General features: G+C 41.0%; 1 pseudogene; it reads right to left on the bottom strand.

Annotated features, from left to right (window-relative positions):
• Positions 1-5109: 5109 nt before the first annotated feature.
• On the bottom strand, positions 5110-5968 carry LOC112860464 (small ribosomal subunit protein eS4, X isoform-like; annotated as a pseudogene).
• Positions 5969-6086: the final 118 nt, after the last annotated feature.

The following is a 6086-nucleotide window of genomic DNA, read 5'->3' as shown; positions in this document are numbered from 1 at the left end:
ATTCTGATAGGTATGGTCCCTAGCTCACACTTTGCCAAATACTGATCTGTATTTACCGGGATGCTTTAAAATCCAAATTTGTTCTCAAAAGAGGAACTGTAACTGACCCTTAGGTACTTGGCACCAGAAAGAAAATTTGGAAAAAAAAAAAACCAGAAGAGCATTTTTGTTACAAAAGAATGAAAAGGAGAATTTTAAAAGGCCATGTCAAATTTTTCTTTCTTTATAAATTTACAGACATTATTCTCTCCATTTTTATCCATTCTCTTCTTGTGAATTTCAAATAAAATGGTAATTCGATGATGAAATTTTCTCCTTTCAGGGCCCCAGCATACAATTAGCAGGTGATGCAGCAAGCTTGTGTAGCACTTTGTGCTATATGAACTCATTATGAAAATAAGAAGGATTTTATTTCCTCATTTCCTCATAATCTCATTTCCCTGCTTTTTTACTCACCTTTTAAAACAGCCCTCCCACTGGTATAACTTAAAGAACAGGACCTCTCCCTCCTACCCCATCCAGATGCATAGCCACTTAAAACCCTCGTTATTCTGCTCTCCATTTATTCTCTCTGGTTCTATGTTTCCTCGTTTGTAAAGACGGGATAGTAATAGAACGAACCTCATTAAGTTGTCATAATTAAATGAGATAATATATGTAAAATGTTTAGAAAATGTCTGGTTTTTTGTAAGCCTTACACAAATGTTATTCAAGAATTATACTAGCACAGGTGTTTCAGCCATATTACTGCACTTACACCTTCTTCACTTTTTGCAAAATCACACACTAAACATAACAGTGCTCACTGGAAAAAATAGGGTTAGGAACAGATCCTCAAAAGCCATGGTACTTTTACAAAAATGATAAGAATCCTGAAGATACAAAGATTGAGTTAAATCTCCACTAGCCTTTGCCCCCCAAATCTGTCAGTCCGCCCTTTGATGTCTCAAACCCTGGGACTCAAACTTCCCCTGTGGAGATACAGGTCTTTAACAACAGCCACTTTGATAAAAGATAGTTACATCAGGACTCAAAAGTTTGTTCTTTTGTTGTTGTTATTGTCTCATTTTAACACAGGAAAATCTCTTCCCAGGTTCTTAGTCTGCAAATACAGTTTCTTCAGGTAGTTTCACCTAGTGGACAGTATAGCAAGGATTTCAGGCCATTAAGCCAGCCACTTTCTTGAATTAAAGGAAGATATTCAGAGCCTTTTAAGCGTTTTTTTCCAAACTCTTCAAATATCATAAAAGTTTTGTTTTATTTAACTGTGAAAAAGCTTACACAGTTGATTGCTTCGGACAATGAACACACTGGGAAAAACCAAGTTTGGTCCAATTTGTTTTCTGTGTTATGCTGATATCACTCCCCTAATTACCAATTGCATGAGTTGATTTGCATTTAAAAACACATGTTGTAGCAGACTGTAGATATGATTTTTAAAAATCCAGAAGACTTGAGAATTGCGCTATAATAAAAAGAGCTTAGCAATCTAACTCCCCAGCATTCTTTTCCAAAAGTGACTTGAGCCCAATTATCAAGGGCTAAAAACGCTGATCTTGTTAGAAGTCTGGAATAGTGTGAGTGTTGGTGCACCCTGGTGGTAAGCAAAGACGGTCAGACTTGATGTATTTGGCTAATATATTAATCAGAGAAGGCAGCTCTACTGCTTAAACTCCATTTATATCTCAGCCAGTAATAAACAAATAAAACTCAGCTCTGAGCTTTCTTGCAGGACATTCTTTTGTTGGTGTTTTTTTCCCCTTCCATTGGTCATTAGTCATTGCCTACTTTTTTTTCTTTTCTCATTTCTCCCTCAAAACAGGTGGAAAGGAAGTCTTGGGTTGTTCTAACAGCAGGAGCTGTTTCCCTGAAAGATTTTAGGCCCTACTTCCCTTGAGGGGAAGTAATGGGAATGTGATATTACAACAAGCAGTGGCCCTCCAAAGGCTTGTGGACCCTCTTACAGGTAACCAATGCTCCTACAGACTGCTAGGCTCACTCACTCCCCCTGCTCTGCGCTGGGAGATACTATCACCAGATAAAAGAGAAACCACAAACTGTTGTGGATAAGGCATCAACTGCTGTACCAGCAACAAGGTAATGAGCATTGTTATGTTGTCAGCATTTATTCTACTGTCTTTGAGGCACATAGTCAACCTCGAAAGATCCCAGTGGTAGAAACGTTACAACACAAAACCTAGCTCGCTTTGCTCCATCTCTTCGTGGCCCCAGGCTATACAAGTTTCTTTAAAAGGTAAAGTTTTCTGAAGTCCTGGATCCAATCTTTGAATATATGGATAGTAATTAGACAAAGTAGGGACCTGTTGAGCCATACATTGGCGAAGTCCATGGAACATTAGCAGCGTCACTTGTGATCATTAATGAAATAAAAGGCGACAGATCTCAGCAGAATGCAGAGTTGGATTCCTCCTCAAATTAGGAGAAATATGAGAGGAGTGGCCAGTTTGGGTGTGTTTTCGATCCCCTCACCCTGGCAGCCATCTCCCACGGCCTCACTTGTTGATAGGACAAGTCATCAGTTTCCATCACATTTCATTTGCCTTATGCCACACACTCTGCAGCCTCAGACTCCTAATAAGAGTGTCTACACTCTGGCCACACATCTTCTGAGGCTGCCTTCTTTCTGAGGTCAATAATAATTGTCAAATCCGATGGCTAAAGCCAGGTGCTCATGTGCTGAGCTCTACTACATTTGGCCTAATTGTCCAAACCAACTCCCTCCTCTCAGAGTTGGTCTCCCCATGGCTGTTCTCAGGGGTCTCTCCCTACACCTCTCTCACTCTCACTTCCATTCTGACTGCCCACTCCTTCATTCCTGCCTCTCTCAGTATTACCTGTCTTCTTACCCACAGACTCTGTAAGGCCTGTAGCGTTGGCTGATGCCCTGTAGCATTAACTTGCTTGTGGGTCTGACTTGCCATGAGGTCAGAGCTGACCCCATGTCTACATGACTGTTTGATCTAGTGTACGTTACCATGTGACAAGGCGTAGTCTCCAATCATATTTCTTCAGGCAAGTTTCTGATAGAGAATCTGCTTGATCGCAATCAAACAAAAGGATGAACTGACTTTGCGCCAGGTGTAAGCCTCTGGTCTAATCAGTTGTGGATAGTGGTGGGCATGCTACCCACTCCACAGGTCTCATAGGGAGCACTGGACGAAGGCCAGTTGACTATGAGTTCATGGCATAAGAGTTCGTCACCCTGTGCCCCCACCCCATCTCTACCATAATCCATTATTTACCCCTGTCAGTCCCCTGCCCTCCCCTGTCAATTTTTTGCTACATCCGCAGTGGAAGTTTTGCCATTTTCCCCTTACCTTTTACTCCCTTTGCAAATGCCATTCTTTCTGCCTAAAAGGTCCTTTACCATTTCTTTAACTGTGAAATTTATCTTTTAACACCCAACTTCTCCCTCTCTGAAACTTTCAGCCTACTTTTGCAGGCACTGCTGCTCATCTCTGAGTCCCCATTTTCTTTCGTGCTTATTTCCATTTAAAGGTTTTCTTAATGTTTATTCATTTTTGAAAGACAGAGCGCAAGTGGGGGAGGGGAAGATAGAGAGAGAGACACAGAATCCAAAGCAGGCTCTAGGCTGTCAGCACAAAGCCCGACGCGAGGCTCGAACCCACGAACTGTGAGATCATGACCCGAGCCGGAGTCAGACGCTCAACCCACTGAGCCACCCAGGAACCCCTACTTACTTCCATTTTAGCACTTACTATATCCATGGGCCATGTTTAGTACTAAACTTGTCTTCTCCGATAGAATTCTTGCCCCTTGAGGTACAGGTCTACCTCTTAGTCATCATAGCTTCTTCACCAATGCTTAGGATACTGTCAGAAATGCAGTAGGGATTCAGTAAAGGCTTTTTGAAGGAATCCATACATAAGTGAATGAGGTGTTTGGAGTGAACATGGAAATAGTAAATCAGGGATTAGTAACAGGGAAAGAAAGGAAATGATAGTACTTATGCTACAAATGGCAGTCATTCTCTCAGAATGCTTTTTGTGAAACACTTACACCTGTGTTAGGCAAATTTTTACTGTTTCGATTTCTCTATAAAAGGTAAGGCTACATTTATGGGAACAGAAATTGATACTATAGCTTGTATATTATGGATCCCATTAAAATGAACTTCTTTGCTTTAAAATAAACCATAGCTTTTCTTAATGTTGACATCCTGCAGAAATTCTTACCATAGCAAAATTTCAAATTGGTCAGCATTATTGAATCTTTCCAATCTGTGTTAATCTGGGATAAGAGTAGGAGATAAGAAAAGAATTTCTTTTATAGAAAATGTAGAATTATATAACTTTTTAACAAAGAATTCAGCTACCTATCATTACAAATAAACAACCCCAAAATTAAGTGGCCTAAAATAACAGTCTTTTATTATATTTCAAGATTTTGTTAACCACAAATTCAAGTAGGACTCGATTGTATGATTCTTCTGCTTCATGGGTCATCCACTGTGATCACTTTATGATACTTAGCTAAAAGCTGATCTGCTCTGGACAGTTCAAGATGGCTTTCTGCCATGTCTGACGACTAGATGGGAATGCTAGAAGACTGAGCTCAGCTGGGCTCCTCTCTCGTCTGTGTAGTCTGAGGACCTCTTGAGCACTGAAGCTGAACTTTGTGTTTAACAGCTCCAGGCTCCAAGACACCAAGGCAAAAGCCACCATTGCCCTAAAGATCAGGGCCAGAACAAATGGAGTGTCGCTCTCTCAGGGCTCTATTGGTCAAAGCAGTGATAGGCTGGGATAGATTCAAAGTGTGGAGAAATAGGGTGCTTAGGTGGCTCAGTCGGTTAAGCGACCGACTCTTGATTTCCGCTCAGGTCATGATCTCATGGTTTGTGAGATTAAGCCCACGTTGGGCTTTGCGCTGTCAGTGCAGAGCCCACCTGGGATTCTCTGTCCCTGTCCCTGCCCCTCTCCCACTCATGCTCTTTTTCCCTCTCAAAATAAAATAAAAACACTAAAAATAAAAGAGTGTGGCAAAATATACTTCATCCTTTGATGGCATGTGATATAGGCAAAGAAGAAACAAAGACGGACAGCTACTCCAGAAATATAACTTTTTTTTCATGCTGTATTATCTTCAAATATAAAGTCTTCTAATCACATCATCTAGAGAGCATTTTACGCACTGCTGTCTGGTTGCCAGTCTCTTGTCTCTTTCTTCAGCAGTGGTGAGGCAGACATTGTTTCCACAGGAAAGAGAAATCCATGGTTTGTTGCTTTTGTCAATATAAAAATGTTGGAGAGTTGGGTGGCAAAGCTGCTGCCATTGACATCTTTCACATGAACTACATCAAAAGAACCAGGGTGCCTCTCTCTGTTGATGATCACACCAATTCTTCCCAGGTTAACACCTCCAGTCACCATACACAGATTACCAGTGTCAAACTTGATGGAGTCAGTAAACTTTCCAGTATGCAGATCAATCTGAATGGTGTCAGTCACTTTGATGAAGGGATCAGGATAGCAGATAGTGCCAGCATCATGGGTCACCAGATCAAGAAGTCCTTTTGTCCCCACAAAGATCTTTCTCACTTTGCACAGCTTGTACTTGGTCTCCTCAGGTGTAATCCAATGAATAGCAAAGTGACCCTTGGTGTTGCAGATCAGATGGAAATATTCCCCAGTCTTGTGTATGCTGATGACATCCATAAAACCATTAGGGTAGGTTATATCAGTTTGGACCTTGCCATCAATCTTAATAAAACACTGCATACAGATCTTCTTTACCTCATCTCCTCCTAGGGCACACTTAAGTCTGTTCTTCAAGAAAATGATGAGAGGGAGACACTCTCTTGGTTGATGGGGACCAGTAGGTGGACGAGGAGCAAACACACCGGTCAGTTCATCCAGCATACAATGCTGAGCCCACTACATGCTTCAGATGTTTCTTGGGACCACGAACCATGGCTGTGCTAGGCACAAAAAGATAACTTTATTACTTTTAAGAAGATAGAGTAGTTTGATTCAAGTTTAAATCAATCAGTGAATAGTTATTGAATATTTATTATGTGACTTATTCTCCATTTAATTTTATTTGGC

Source organism: Puma concolor, chromosome A1 (genome assembly GCF_028749965.1).
Source record: "Puma concolor isolate L17-30 chromosome A1, mPumCon1.1.hap2, whole genome shotgun sequence".
NCBI classification, from domain to species: domain Eukaryota; kingdom Metazoa; phylum Chordata; class Mammalia; order Carnivora; family Felidae; genus Puma; species Puma concolor.
The sequence above is the reverse complement of the archived record's forward strand: the minus strand, read 5'-3'. Positions and strand labels throughout refer to the sequence as shown.